Source organism: Arachis ipaensis, chromosome B09, assembly GCF_000816755.2.
Source record: "Arachis ipaensis cultivar K30076 chromosome B09, Araip1.1, whole genome shotgun sequence".
Taxonomy (NCBI): Eukaryota; Viridiplantae; Streptophyta; class Magnoliopsida; order Fabales; family Fabaceae; genus Arachis; species Arachis ipaensis.
In genome coordinates this window covers 94712295-94729361 of record NC_029793.2, presented here as the reverse complement: position 1 = coordinate 94729361, position 17067 = coordinate 94712295, and positions in this window count along the sequence as shown.

Below are 17067 nucleotides of genomic sequence, written 5' to 3'. Positions count from 1 at the left end.
GCTGATAAATTTACTTACGAAAAAATAAAACTGGTTTTAGATTAAAAAAAATAAATTTCAGTTGACAAAATTATGATACTCTTAAAAATTATCGAAATTTTTTAAACTACCTCTACTAACTTACTCAACTCCACTTCCAATCTCCAATTTTTCACCATCATCATTCCAATCTCTAATTATTTTTCATCATTACTAAATTCTTTTCTCATCGAACTCTCATTCTCAGCTACTAACATTTAATTTGTTGTCACCACCACAAGCTTATCTTCGATAATGTTCAGTAAATCAAATAAATTCACATTCTATAATCATCATCATTTCATGAAAAAATACATCAGTAGTTATGTAAAGTAGAATCTATAGTGATATTATTTGTTATATGATAAATTTATATTCTTCAAAAGTATATTGAAGTATTTAATGAAATTAATAAAAAAACATGGGCAATATAAATTCCAATGATATTCATCCTCCACTAAAAAAACTAAACTATATGATCAAAGCTTGGAGGTTTGTGTGTGTAAATGTGTTTTCCTTTTTTGATTTTTTTCAATCTGAATCTCAATTAGAAATTAGATAGTTGTCTTAATTCTCTTTACTTTATCACTCAAAAATATTTTTTTTACCAAAAAATTTTACAGTGGTCACATAACATTCTATTCACCATAAATAAAAAATATAGACCTTTTATAAATAGGGGTTGTGTTTGATAAAAAAAATAATTAAAATAAAAATGATAGCATTGATTCATTAATATTTTTTAAGAATGATTCTTACATGAAAAGACATTGAATAATAAGAAAAAGAAAGATGAAAAAGGTGAGAGAGAAATAGTAATGAGGTTGGAAAAGGAAGAATCGAAGGAAAGTAGAAGGAGAGAACTTTATAATGACAATAGTGCATGTATGTATGAAATATTTTGGAGAGTGTGATGGTGGTGATGGCAATAAAGAGAAAGAGGCGGCAGTAATGGTGATGATAGTAGTGGTAGTGGTGATGGAAGTGGTAGTGGCAGCAATAGCAATGATGGTAGCTAAGTATGAAAGCTTGATGAGAAAGAGTTAGAGATTAGGGTGGTAGTGGTCACTACAACAAATAAGAATTTTTGCAACGGCCTAAAACTGTTGTCATAGATCAGAAAACTATCTCTGAAATTTTAGGCAACACTTTGACAACGTTTTTTAATTGTTCTATATGCAGCCGTTACTAATCCTAATAGGTAATTAATTTTTAGCTAAGACAACGACAACAAAAAAAACTATTGCCCTTGTTACTCTAATACACAACGATTTTCATAATAATTTTTAAAAAACGATTTTTACTGTTGTCTATCATTATGAATGGTTTAGAATCGTAATTCGATAGGCAACGATTTTACACCATTGTACTTTTGTTACTAATTTGGACAACGGTTTGAACACCGTTGCCTTTTGTTAATAATTTATGAACTGATGCCTTTTGTTTTTGGAAAAGTATATGGAACTAACTCCTAATCAGTCAAGAATGGAACAACTTAATTAATTATAATTATATTAATAATTAACTTTAAATTTTTTAAATTCAAAATTTAAAAATTTTAAATTGATTAAGTAAACCTAATTAAAACCTATAAAAACTTTCCTCTTCTCTCTCACATTAACCTACCCACCTCCAACAACTACACACAGAGACTTCTCTTTCTCACCATCAGGCCCTCTCCGCCTCTGCCCTCATCCAAGACTCTGCAACTTCTCAGACTGAAAGTGACACAGCAATGCATTGAGTTGCTGATGTTGTGATCCAAAGAGGGACTTGGTTTGTTGAAGGAGAGCCCAGTTTTCAGTGATGAGATCGTAGGAACCCATTTCAAGAACGCCATCGGTGGTTGGAATGTGTATGAGAGTTCGGATGCCATGCATGTAAGCTTCTTTAGCTCTGTCACAGTCACAGAATTGAAGGTCCACGTTGAGTCAGATGAGAGATCCCGAATCGAAGGCCTTCTCGGGTAGCGAAGAATATGAAGCTTCACCCATAGGGAAGATGCGTGTCAAAGAGATCACGTAGATATCCTTAAATTCAGTCTCTGCCTTACACTTGGTTCAGCTTTAGGAATTGTTTAAGGAAGCAATGGTGGAGTACGAATTGTCCTTGAACAATTACAGAAATATAAAAAAAAATATTCATTTAATAGGAAAAAAACATCCTAATACTTAACAAAAGAAATATCCAGTTATATTTTGGAAAAAATAATTAGATATCTTTAAAATTTTAAAAAAATTATGAAATTCTTAAAGAAATAGAGACATTTACATTTGCAATACAAAAAAAAATCGAAAAATATATAAAAGAACATCCATTCGGTATGAAAAAGAAACATTCCGATACTTAGCAGAAGAAACATCCATGTATATTAACTTATTTTTATTAAGATGAGTTTCGAGGTCCAGCCCATTAGAAAGTTAGCAGGAGTTGGCTGAACCCCCTCTTGGTTCCCTAGCAGAATTGTTTGTTTTTTTTACCACGGTTTAATACCATTGTCATTTTGTAGCTGTCTTTGATTATAATTTTAACACCATTGTCTTTTGTGACTATTTACAATAGTTTTTTGTAGTTATATGTTTGTTTATTTCTAACGATTTTCTCATTTTGCATTGGAATCAGTATTTCAATTATTATTTTTAATTTAATATCACTAAATAACCTAACTATTTGAATCAAATTACTAATGAAAAATAATAGAACATTTACCATCAAATTTGATTCATAAAATATTTTATAAAATTCACACACATTGTATCATCATTACAAAATACCATATTACTAGTTTAAGTTATAACCACTTCTAATTATATCATCATTGTTCAAAATACCATAATATTAGTCTAAGTCATAACAACCTCTAACTATATCATGTTTGCAAAATATTCAATAACAAATGAGAGTCGACGTAATTACGTAGCAAGTAGGTTTATCATCATATCCACAACTTTATGACTTTTACTCTCTAATATTTGATCTTCAAATTTTGTGATTAAGTTCGTTTTTTCCTTCAAAATGATTTTCCATTTACTCACTCTTACCCCCTTCTTTCTCCTCTTTTCCCCATTTTTTCATCCACATTCATCCATCCCATCACGCATCACTTTCCTTGATTTCCTCATCTCACATTTCATTCTACCCAATAACCTCTCATTAATCCCATCAATCTCTCTTCCAACTAACCCCATTCATTTTCAAATTTTATTTCCCCCCTATTTTTCCCTCCCCATGACCGAACCAACCTCAACCTCCTCCTATTTTTCCCTATTTTTCACTTCATCTACTCTCACCACACCTTCGCTACTCTTCTCCTCTTACACATTCTTCACCATACACATTCATTTTCTTCACTTATCCCTTCCTTTCCTCCCAAAGGCCGAAGCCTATATCCCTATCCCCTCTATCTATTTCTTCTATTTTCTTTACTTTTCCTTTTTTTTAATTTTTTTTGCTCGAGGACGAGCAAAGTTTTTAAATTTGGTGTTGGATGCTCCGCTTTTTGCTCCTTATTTCTTGCCTCCATGGCACCAAAAATCGGAGAGTCCTCAAGGAAAAGAAAAGAGAAAGCCCCCGTTTCCGCTTCCGAGCCATGGGAAACCACAAGATTCCTCACCAAGGCCCATCAAGATCATGTTTATGACGTGGTGAGGAAGAAAAAGGTGATTCCCGAGGTGCCCTTCAAGCTGAAGGTCGATGTATACTCAAAGATCCTATACCAAATTCTGAGAAGGGATTGAAAAGTTCTGGCCAATCACATAACCGAGGTGGGAGTATTGATGGTGCAGGAATTCTATGCCAACGCCTGGATCACAAAGAAACATGATACAAGAGTGAACTCGGAGCCGAAGAATTGGCGCACCATGATCAAAGGGCACATTATAGATTTTATCCCTGAGATTTTGAGGGTGGTGTTACAGTTGTCAGAGCCACAAAATGAACCTTATTCATACACTCGAAGGGTCAACACTAACCAAAGATTTGATCAAGTTCTTGCTGATATCTACGTGCTTGGAGCTCAGTAGAGGAGGGATGCTCAAGGATGGCCTTACCAACTGGGTAGGCTTGACCTTAAGCCAGTGGTTAGAGGATGGTTGAAGTTCATCTAACGTTCGATTATCCCTACGAGTAACCGCTCTAAAGTTAAAGTTGAGCGAGCTGTGATGATCCACTGCATTATGCTTGGCAGTGACGTGGAGGTACATGAGGTGATCCCACAGGAGTTGTACAAAGTAGCTGACAAGCCCTCCACTCAAGCAAGGCAGGCATTCCCTCATCTCATTCATCACTTATGTGTAGCAGCTGGAGCTCACATAGATGGAGATACCCTGATAGACAAGGAAAGACCAATCACAAGGAAGGGTATGGAGCACGCTAGGGAGCCCGTGCAAGGACTGCAGCAAGAGCTAGTTCCACCACCTCCACAGGATATTCCGGAGATGCCTCAAGGGATTTACTTCCATCCCCGTGACTATTGGGATTAGTTGACCACATATTTAGGGGAGCTGATATCATCAGTTGATCAGCTGAGGCTGGAGCATTAGGACCAGTTTTTCCTCCTCCATCAGATGATGGAAGATCAAAGGAGATTGATGGAGGATTAGAGGAGGTAGGGACGTAATATTGAGGAGCTTAAACGCTCCAGAGGATTCCTCAGAGGGAGCAGTAGTCGCCATCACAGAGGTGGTCTAGTTTTATTCTCCCTATCCTTATTTTAGTTTTTATTAAGTTTTTATAGGTTTTAGTGTTAAATTCACATTTTTGGATTCCACTTTGAATTTGTATATTTTTGTACCATTTCAGGTATTTTTTTTCTCTAAAACTGGGGAGTTGGAGCAAAAGTCTGATTCATAGACAGAGAAAGCACTGCAGATGCTGTCCAAAGCTGACCTCCTTGCACTCGGAAGATCTTTTCTGGAGCTGTAGAAGTCTAAATAGAGCGCTCTCAACAGCTATGGAAAGCTGACTTCCAGAGCTTTCCACCAATATATAATAGTTCATACTTTTCTTTGGATTAGGAGGCCCAAAACTGGCGTCCAACGCCAGCTTCCTGCCCCATTTCCAGGCGTCTAGTGCCTACAAAGCAAAGGCCAGCGTCCAAACACCCAGAGAGGACCCCCCAGCCAGCGTTTCATGCCCAAAAGACCTCACAGCATGTGGATCTCATTAACGCTTAGCCCAAACACTCACCAAGTGGGCCCCAAAAGTGGATTTTAGCTCTAAAAAGATTGTTTTACCCTTACTAGTCATTAGTTTAGTATTTAAGGGATTAAATTCATATTATTCAGACACTTTTACTTTACCTTTACCATATTTTCGAATTCAACATTGTATTTTTTATTAGTATGAGTTTCTAAGCCTCCTAGGTTGAGGGGAGAAGCCCTGCTGAGTCCTATGAATTAATAAAAGTATTACCGTTTCTTCTTCGATCCGTGTTTGATTTATTTCTAAGATGTGTATTCATTCTTCAACATGGTGAATAGGATGATCAGTGATGCACCACTATTTCGTGGTACATTTTGTGCGTAACTTAGAGGATTTCATCAACTTCCTTCACACTTATCCTCATAAAATGCATGATTTTGTGTTTCCTTCCCAATTTCGCTTAATGGTTGAAAACATACTTTTTAGGCCCTAAATAAGCTATATTTTTATCTTCCTTTATTACTATTTGATGTCGTGATCTGTTTGTTAAGTGATTTCAGAGCTTATAGGGGCAATAATGGTCTAGAAGAGGGAAAGGAAGCTTGCATAAGTGGAAGGAGGATGAAAATGGAGCTTTGGAGCATTGGCACCGACGCGCACGCGCAGCCGACGTGCACGCATGGGAGCTGGATCTTGGATTGGCGCGCAAAAAGGGACACATATACGTGGCTGGCCAGAATTCTCATCGATGCGTATGCACGCTTGACGCGTACGTGTGACGCTCGGCACGTGACCTCTTTAATGAAAACGTGCCTGGCAATTTCAAGAGAGCTTCAGGCCCAGTTTTGAGTAGAATTTTGGCGGGAAAAGACATAAAGGACCAAGGATTGAAGGGGATTGATACTTTTCACACACTTTTAGTTATTTTTGGGAAGTTACACTTTTAGAGAGAGAAACTCCAACTTCTCTCTAGGTTTTTGGCTTTCTCAATTCCAATTGCACTTGGATCCTTTGGTTAGATCTGAACTTTGATTCAATTTTACATTGCTCTAGATTGTAGATCTTCTTCTTCTACTCTCAATTTAGTGTTCTTGTTACTCTAGCATTGTAGATCTTGGATCTAGACCTTGTTACTTTGATTTCTATTAATGCATTGAGGAATTTCATGTTCATTGTTGTTAATTGTTTGATTGTTGTTAATTGTTTGCAATAGAAAGCTTTAATTCAATTACTTTTCTCAATTTCATGATGTCTTCCATTATTGCTCACCAATTGCTTGAGAAAATGTCAACTATAGCTATAGAGTTGATATTTACTCTTGGCTTAGGGGTTGGGTAATTAGAGACACTTGAATTATCAAGGTCTTTTGTTGATTAACAATTGAAAATTGCTAATTGATTTGAATGACACTAACTCTAGTCTCTCCCTAGGATTTGACTAGGACTTGTGGACTCAAATTGATTATCTCTACTTGACTTTCTTTCATAGTTAGAGGTTAACTAAGTGGAGCAATAACCAATTGATGTCACAATTTATGGAGATAATGATGATAAGACTTTCAATTCTCAACCCTAGCCAAGGCTTTTATATTGATTGATTGTCATTCACTCTTGCTTGATTTCAAGTTCTTGTGTCCCTTAGTTTCATAGTTATTTGTTCATTACTTTTATGCAAGCTTGTTTACATTTCTTGCATTCAACCTCAAACACTAAGAAACTCCTAGCCAATGATGTGCACCTTAGGGCAACTCCCAGGGAGAACGACTTGAGACTAATACTCTCGGTTATTAATTCGAATTTTGGATGCACATTTTCTTTGTTTGATGCATAGCTTGTTAGTTTAGACTATACTCATGACGAACTTATTTGGTAAAATTCTATACCGACAAAATATCGTGCATCAATCAGTGACAATCAGCTCTGTTCATCATACTAAGATGAACGTGCCTGACAAACACCCGCATCTACTTGGGTTGGTGTGAATACGTGGCCGGAAAGTGCAAACCAACAGCTATGTTTATATATCTCTCAGACGGTTAATCCACGACTTCGTTGGGAACTTCTCTAGACACCAGTTCAGCCAATTTTTGGGGAGATTAGGATCTCCGTGGTATAGGCTAGAATTGACAGAAGTAGCATTCTCTGAATCGGAAGATCGACCTTGTCTGTGGCGTTTTGAGTAGGATCGCCAAGAGAATGAACTGCTAGAGCTTCACCCTCCGTCAGATTGGATGACCACGGGCAATGGCATTCGATCTGGAGCAGAGGAGATCAATAACCACGGGCAATGGCTTTGATCACATACAGCCTGCCATTGAAGAGATCTCTCACAAGCAAAGAAGACAGTAATACCAGAGTTAATTCAAAAAGGCTAAGCAACTCTAATCCTCAATTATAACCCTTTTACTGATTTCATTGACAAAATACCTTATACCCTTCTCTCATATTTCTCTTAATGCAATTAAGCCTCAATCCAACAACATCTTGATTTCACCTGACTAAGATCTACAGGATAACCATAGCTTGCTTCAAACTGCAATCCTCGTGGGATCGACCCTGACTCGCTCAGGTATTACTTGGACGACCCAGTGCACTTGCTGGTACAGTTGTACGAAGGTGTGGGGATTCGTGCACCAAGTTTTTGGCGCCATTACCGGGGATTGTTTGAGTTTGGACAAACTGACGGATTGTCTTGCTCCCTAGATCAGGTAATTTTTATTTTATTTGAGTCTTTTATTTTTATTTTCTTCTTCTCTATTTTCGAAAAAATAAAAAAACTTTTTCAAAAAATATTTTTCTTTTCTTTGTTCAATTTTTGTTCTTGGTTTGAGTCTTACCTATTTTATGTTATTCAATTCCAAAAATTTTAAAACTTTCTCAAAAACCTTTTTCAAGCAGTTTATTTTCAAGCATCCTTAGCTTTCTGTTTAAGTCTTTTATTTGTGTTCTTGGTTGAATTTTTGAAAATTCATGAGTCTTTTTCTAAAAAATTTTTAAATTTAGTGTCTTTTTGTTTAAGTCTTGTTTCAATTTTTAAGTTTTGTGTTTGAGTCATTGTTTTTGTTCTTATTGCAATTTTTGATTTTTTGGTATCTTCCTTTCAAAAACTTTTCAAAAATAGTTTTTCTTTAGTTAAATCTTGTGTCAAGTTTCTAAGTTTGGTATTTTCTTGTTACTTTTCTTTTAATTTTCGAAAATTGTGTTTTGGTTTTCTAAAAATTTTAAGTTTGGTGTTCTTTATATGTTCTTGTGCTCTTTAAGTTTCTTGAGTTTTGTTCTTGGTGTTCTTTTTAATTTTTAAAGTGTTCTTGTGTTTTATTTGTGTTTTGATCTTAAAATTTTTAAGTTTGGTGTCTCTTGGTGTTTTTTCTTCAAAATTTCGAAAACTTAGGGTGCTAGATCTAAAAATTTTAAGTTTGGTGTCTTTTACTTGTTTTTATCTTTCTTCATTAATTTCAAAAATAAAAAATATCTTTTCTATCTTTATTTTTTTATTAATTTTCAAAAATTTTTAATAAAAATTCAAATTTTAATTTCAAAATTTTTATCTTATCTTAGCTTTAAATTTCAAAAAATCAAATCTTTTCAAAATCATATCTTTTTTCAAAATTTTATCTTATCTTATTTCAAAATTTAAAATTAAAAAATTCAAATTTCAAACTTCAAAATTAAAAATTCAAATTTCAAATTTTAAATCAAATCTTTTTCAAAATCAAATTTCAAATCTTATCTTGTTGACTTTTTCAAAATTCAAATTTAAATTTCAAATTTCAAAATTTCAAAATTTAATTTTCAAATTTTAAGTCTTAAATTCAATTTTTTTTCTCAATTAGTTACTTATCTTCTCTCTTCTTTTTCAAAACTTCTTAACTAGTTCCTCTCTCTTCTATTTTTGAAAATTTTTCTTCTCTTTTTCTCTCTTCTTTTTCGAATTTCAATAATTAATTTTTAATTCCTTTTAATTAATTAACTTTAATTTTTGAAATTAATTAATAAATAAAATAAAAATAAAAATATTTTAATTCTTGTTTATCGTTTCTACTCCTATCTTCATCCCTCTTTCTCCTCTTCTACCTTTCTCAATCATGAACCCAATTGGGAATGAAGAGTTTAGAAGAACTCTGGGATCTTATACAAATCCCACTGCTGACTTCTATGGAAGAAGTATCAGAATATCTCACATCGGAGCAAGTAGCTTTGAACTAAACCCTCAACTTATCACTTTAGTGCAGCAAAACTTCCAGTATTTTGGGCTTCCTCAGGAAGAACCTATAGAGTTCCTGGCAGATTTCTTAAAGATTGCTGACATAGTACATAGTGAGGGAGTAGACCAAGATGTCTACAGATTATTATTTTTTCCTTTTGCTGTAAAGGACCAAGCAAAGAGGTGGTTAGATAACCAGCCGAGATCTAACTTAAAAATATGGAAACAGCTAGTAGATAGGTTTTTAAATCAATACTTTCCTCCAAGAAAGATGGCCCAGCTGAGGCTGGACATCCAAGACTTCAGACAAGGAGATAATGAATCTCTTTATGATGCCTGGGAGAGGTATAGAAGGATGCTAAGAAAATGTCCCACTGAAATATTTTCAGAATGGGTACAGTTAGACATCTTCTACTATGGACTTTCAGACATGGCTAGAATGTCTTTAGACCACTCCGCTGGTAGTTTCATACACATGAGAAAGACCATTCAAGAAGCCCAAGAGCTTATTGAGACAGTTGCCATCAATCAGCATCTGTACTCATCTGCTGAGACTCCTATAAAAGGAGAGGCCAAGGCAGTATATACTGAACCTAACCTTTCAGAACAGGATAGCCCATTGACCCAGCAACTGCACGCCCTTTCTCAGTAACTGTTGGAACTGCAAGAGGCTCTGTGAAAAACTCAGGCTTCTAAAAAAAAATATAGAAGCACAACTGAGTCAAACAAGGCAGCAGTTATCTAAACAACAGGATGTTAGGAAAAGAACAACTAACAGAGGATAACCAGGTCTCTGCACAAGATAATTCTGGGTGTTCAAATACCCAGAGAGGTATCACTCTTAGCGTTGAACGCCAGGAAAGGGCAGAGATTGGGCGTTCAAACGCCCAAGGGGGTAGCAGCATGGGCGTTGAACGCCCAAGCAAGGGATGTGAGTCACTCACTGATAACAACCCTCCTAAGCAAGCTAGTAACTCTCCTTCCAACACATATGGAATTCGGCCTCCATCAACTAAGATTGATGAGTATAAGGCTAAGATGCCATTTCCTCAGAAACTCTGTCAAGAGGAAAAAGAAAAACAGTTTGCTCGCTTTGTGGACTATCTCAGAACATTAGAGATAAAGATCCCTTTTGTAGAGGCTCTTGTGCAGATACCTTCTTATGCTAAGTTCATGAAAGACATCCTAAGTCATAAGAAGGACTGGAAAGAAACAGAAACAGTCTTCCTTACTGAAGAGTGCAGTGCAATCATTCAAAAAAGCTTGCCAGAGAAGCTTAAGGATCCTGGAAGCTTTATGATACCATGCACTCTAGGTGATGCTTGTACAAGGACAGCTCTATGTGACCTTGGAGCAAGCATCAACCTAATACCTGCTTCGTTAATAAAGAAGCTTTGTTTGACTGATGAAGTCAAACCAATTCGGATATGCCTTCAACTTGATGATGGTTCTATTAAGATACCATTAGGAGTAATTGAAGACATGATTGTCAGAGTTGGACCCTTTGCTTTCTCCACTGACTTTGTGGTGATGGACATGGAAGGGCACAAGAGTGCATCCCTTATCCTAGGGAGACCCTTCCTAGTTACAGGACGGATCCTCATTGATGTTGAAAAAAGGGAAGTAACCCTAAGAGTAAATGAGGAAAAGTTCATACTAAATGCTGTCAAAGCTATGCAGCATCCAGACATCCCTGAGGAATGCATGAGCATTGACCTCATTGATTCCCTGGTGGAAGAGGTCAACATGGCCGAAAGCCTCAAGGAAGGGTTGAATGATATCCTTGATGATATCCAGCCTGATTCAGAGGAACCTCTGGAAACCTCTGAGAAAAAGGAGAAGCCTCCAAAGCTTGAGCTTAAGCCATTATCTTCCTCCCTGAAATATGCATTTCTAGGAGATGGAGATACGTATCCTGTGATCATGAGCTCTGTCTTAGAACCACAGGAAGAAGAAACACTAATTAAGATGCTCAAAAGACATAGGACCGCCCTTGGGTGGACTATAAGTGACCTTAAAGGTATTAGCCTAGCCCGATGCATGCATAAAATCCTGCTGGAGGATAATGCCAAACCTGTGGTATAACCACAGAGGCGATTGAATCCGTCTATGAAGAAAGTAGTGCAGAAGGAAGTCATTGAGCTCTGGGAGGCTGGGATCATTTATCCCATTTTTGACAGCCCCTGAGTGAGCCCTGTCCAGGTTGTTCCTAAGAAGGGAGGCATGACAATGGTTCATAATGAAAAAAATGAGTTGATCTCAAAAAGGACAGTTACAGGGTGGCGTATGTGCATCGACTATAGAAGACTCAATGACGCCACCAGGAAAGATCACTTTCCTTTACCCTTCACAGACCAGATGCTAGAAAGACTAGCAGGTCATGCTTTTTATTATTTCCTGGATGGATATTTTGGGTACAATCAAATAGCAGTGGATCCACATGATCAAGAGAAAATAGCATTCACATGCCCATCTGGCGTGTTTGCCTACAGGTGAATCCCATTTGGCCTGTGCAATACACTTGCCACCTTTCAGAGATGTATGTTATCCATCTTCTCTGATATGGTAGAGAAGTTTCTTGAAGTATTCATGGATGACTTCTCTGTTTTCGGAGACTTATTTGACTCCTGTCTTGATCATCTGACCCGAGTTCTGAAAAGATGCCAAGAAACAAACCTAGTTCTAAACTGGAAAAAATGCCATTTCATGGTAACTGAAGGCATTGTTCTTGGACATCAGATCTCAAATAAGGGGATAGAAGTAGATCAAGCTAAGGTGGAAGTGATAAAACACTTGCCTCCACCTACTAATGTCAAGGCAATCAGAAGTTTCCTAGGACATGCAGGATTTTACAGGCGGTTCATCAAAGATTTTTCAAAAATCGCAAAATCCCTGTGCAATCTCTTGGCCACTGATGTTCCATTTGTCTTTGACCAAGAATGCTTGCACGCTTGATAAACCACTATTTTATGGTTTATCTTGTGTTTAATTGAATGGTTTTATCAAGCTTCTACCCACTTATTCATATGATTTGCATGATTTTACAATTTCCTTCCTAGTGTTATTCTATGGTTGAAAACTTGCTCGCTAGAGATCTTTAATTTGAATATTTTAATTCTCCTTTATACCATTCGATGCCGTGATCCGTGTGTTAAGTGTTTCAGGCTTTATAGGGCAGGAATGGCTTAAAGAATGGAGAGGAAGCTTGCAAAAATGGAAGAAACACAAGAAACCAAGGAGATAACCAGCGAGCACCGACGCGCACGCATGGCTCACGCGAGCGCCGTAATGGAGAAATTTGCAGCGACGCGTGCGCGTGCCTAACGCGTACGCTTGGATTGGAGTTCTGCAAGATGACGCGTGCGCGTGCCTAACGCGTACGCATGAGAAGGAAATTCACCAAATGACGCGCACGTGTGACTGACGCGTACGCGTGACCTGCGCGATCTGCAAAAATAACAGAAAACGCTGGGGGTGATTTCGGGCCGAGTTTTGACCCAGTTTCTGGCCTAGAAACACAGAATAGAGCCAGGGAACATGCAGAGACTCAAGACACATTCACACATTCTCATTAGCGTAGTTTTAGCATTTTAGATCTGAATCTAGAGAGAAAATTACTTTTCCTCTAGGTTTTCTTTACATTCATAGTTTATTAGTTTTATGCTTTTGCTTTTGGATATTGAAGAGTCATCACCTCCGTTGAAGATACTATTCTAGTTTGTTTCCTTACTCTTTTATTTATTCTATATTCTTAATTCTTGTTTAAAGTTACAATTGGATTATTTTCATGGATTGTTGATGAGCGGATAATTTATACGCTTTTTGGCATTGTTTTTAGTATGTTTTTAGTAGGATCTAGTTACTTTTAGGGATGTTTTTATTAGTTTTTATGTTAAATTCACATTTCTGGACTTTACTATGAGTTTGTGTTTTTTTCTGTGATTTCAGGTATTTTCTGGCTGAAATTGAGGGACTTGAGCAAAAATCAGATTCAGAGGTTGAAGAAGGACTGCTGATGCTGTTGGATTCTGACCTCCCTTCACTCAAAGTAAATTTTCTGGAGCTACAGAACTCAAAATGGCACGCTTCGAATTGCGTTGGAAAGTAGACATCCAGGGCTTTCCAGCAACATATAATAGTTCATACTTTGGCCGAGTTTAGACGACGCAAAAGGGTGTTGAACGCCAGTTCTACGCTGCAGTCTGGAGTTAAACGCCAGAAACACGTCACGAACCAGAGTTGAACGCCAAAAACACGTTACAACTTGGCGTTCAACTCCAGAAGAAGCCTCTGCACGTGTAAACTTCAAGCTCAGCCCAAGCACACACTAATTGGGCCCTGGAAGTGGATTTATGCATCAATTACTTACTTCTGTAAACCCTAGTAACTAGTTTAGTATAAATAGGACTTTTTACTATTGTATTAGACATTTTATGATTTTTAGTTCATCTTTGAATCATATTGATCACGTTTGGGGGCTGGCCTCTCGGCCATGCCTGAACCTTCATCACTTATGTATTAATGCAAAGTACTACTGTGTTTTATTCAATTCAACTTATTCCGCTTTTAAGATATTCATTCGTACTCCAACATGAATGTGATGAACGTGACAATCATCATCATTCCCCCACGAACGCGTGCCTGACAACCACTTCCGTTCCACCTTAGATTGAATGAATATCTCTTGGATCTCTTAATCAGAATCTTCGTGGTATAAGCTAGATTGATGGCGGCATTCATGAGAGTCCGGAAAGTCTAAACCTTGTCTGTGGTATTCCGAGTAGGATTCAGGGATTGAATGACTGTGACGAACTTCAAACTCGCGAGTGCTTGGCGTAGTGACAGATGCAAAAGGAGGGTGAATCCTATTCCAGCATGATCGAGAACCTCAGATGATTAGCCGTGCTGTGACAGAGCATTTGGACCTTTTTCACAAGAGGATGGGATGTAGCCATTGACAACGGTGATGCCCTTACAGAAAGCTTGCCATGGAAATGAGTAAGACTGATTGGATGAAGACAGCGGGAAAGCAGAGATTCAGAGGAACGAAAGCATCTCTATACGCTTATCTGAAATTCTCACCAATGAATTACATAAGTATTTCTATCTTTATTTTCTGTTTATTTATTATTATTATTCGAAAACTCCATAACCATTTGATATCCGCCTGACTGAGATTAACAAGATGACCAAAGCTTGCTTCATACCAACAATCTCCGTGGGATCAACCCTTACTCACGTAAGGTTTTATTACTTGGACGACCCAGTGCACTTGCTGGTTAGTTGTGCAAAGTTGTGAAGTTATGTTTAGACCATGGTATTGTGCACCAGTTATTGGCGCCATTGCCAGGGAGAGAACGAACAACAAATTTTACAACCTCAGAGTAACAATTTCGCATACCAAGTTTTTGGCGCCGTTACCGGGGATTGTTCGAGTTTGGACAACTGACGGTTCATCGTGTTGCTCAGATTGGGTAATTTTCTTCTTATTTTATTTTCAAAAAGTTTTCAAAAAAAATTAATTAAAAATATTTTCAAAAAAATAAAATATATTTTTATTCAGAATTTTTAAGAATGAATTCTAGTGTTTCATGAAGCATGTTGAAGCCTGGCTGGCTGTAAAGCTATGTCTAAATTCTTTTGGACTGGGGCTTCCAACCCAACATTATCAAGAGCAAGCTAGTTGTTGCTAATCCATCAGCTGCTGTATGCTTGATTTGTCACTTAAAGCTTGGCTGGCCATTGGCCATGTCTAGTGTTTTGGACCGGGGTTTTCATTGAAAGCTTGGCTGGCTAGTGAGCCATGTCTAATTCCTGGACTGAAGCTTTAGACTAAGAATGCAAGATTCCTGGAATTCATATTAAAACTTTTGGAATCCTTATTTTTCTTTTTCAAATTAATTTTCGAAAAATACCAAAAAAATTAGAAAATCATAAAAATAAAAATATATATTTCATGTTTCTTGTTTGAGTCTTGAGTCAATTTTAAGTTTGGTGTCAATTGCATGTTTTAAAGTTTGCATAAAATTTTCGAAAAATTCATGCATTCATAGTGTTCTTCATGATCTTCAAGTTGTTCTTGGTAAGTCTTCTTGTTTGATCTTGATGTTTTCTTGTTTTATGTCTTTTCTTGTTTTTCATGTGCATTTTTGCATTCATAGTGTCTGAACATGAAAGATTTCTAAGTTTGGTGTCTTGCATGTTTTCTTTGCATATAAAATTTTCAAAAATAAGTTATTGATGTTCATCATGATCTTCAAAGTGTTCTTGGTGTTCATCTTGACATTCATAGCATTCTTGCATGCATTCATTGTTTTGATCCAAAATTTTCATGCATTGCATCATTTTCATGTTTTTCTCTTTCATCATTAAAAATTCAAAAATAAAAAATAATATCTTTTCCATTTTTTTATTATTTCTTTTCGAAAATTTCAAAAATCTTTTTCAAAATATTTTCAAAATCTTTTTCTTAATTTTATCATATTTTCGAAAATATCATCAGCAATTAATGTTTTGATTCAAAAATTTCAAGTTTGTTACTTGCTTGTTAAGAAAGATTCAAACTTTAAGTTATAGAATCATATCTTGTGATTTCTTGTGAACCAAGTCATTAATTGTGATTTTAAAAATCAAATCTTTTTCAAAACTAATTCTAATCATATCTTTCTATCATATTTTTTTTTAAAATCTTATCTTTTTCAAAAATTTGATTTTCAAATATCTTTTCTAACTTCTTATCTTCTTATCTTTTCAAAATTGATTTTCAAATCTTTTTCAACTAACTAATTGACTTTTTGTTTGTTTCTTATCTTTTTCAAAACTACCTAACTAACTCTCTCTCTCTAATTTTCGAAAATCTCTTCCCTCTTTTTTAAAAATTCTTTTTAATTAACTAATTGTTTCAATTTTTAATTTTAATTTGCTTTCATTCCTAATTTTCAAAAATCACTAACCCCTTTTCAAAATTTTATTTTATTTTCGAAAATTCTCTTTCTCTCTCATCTCCTTCTATTTATTTATTCATCTACTAACACTTCATTTCACCCAAATTCGAACCCCCTCTTCCATCTGTGTTCGAATTTTCTCTTCTTCCCTTCTTTATATTACATTCTTTTCTTCTTCTACTCACACAAGGAAACCTCTATACCTGGGTAAAAAGGATCCCTATTATTATTTTTCTGTTCCCTCTTTTTCATATGAGCAGGAGCAAGGACAAGAACATTCTTGTTGAAGCAGACCCTGAACCTGAAAGGACTCTGAAGAGGAAACTAAGAGAAGCTAAAATACAACAATCCAGATATAACCTTACAGAAATTTTCGAACAGGAAGAGGAGGGTGAATCCTATTCCAGTATGATCGAGAACCTCAGATGATTAGCCGTGCTGTGACAGAGCATTTGGACCTTTTTCACAACAGGATGGGATGTAGCAATTGACAATGGTGATGCCCTTACAGAAAGCTTGCCATGGAAAGGAGTAAGACTGATTGGATGAAGACAGCAGGAAAGCAGAGATTCAGAGGAACAAAAGCATCTCTATACACTTATCTGAAATTCTCACCAATGAATTACATAAGTATTTCTATCTTTATTTTCTGTTTATTTATTATTATTATTCGAAAACTCCATAACCATTTGATATCTGCCTGACTGAGATTAACAAGATGACCATAGCTTGCTTCATACCAACAATCTCCGTGGGATCG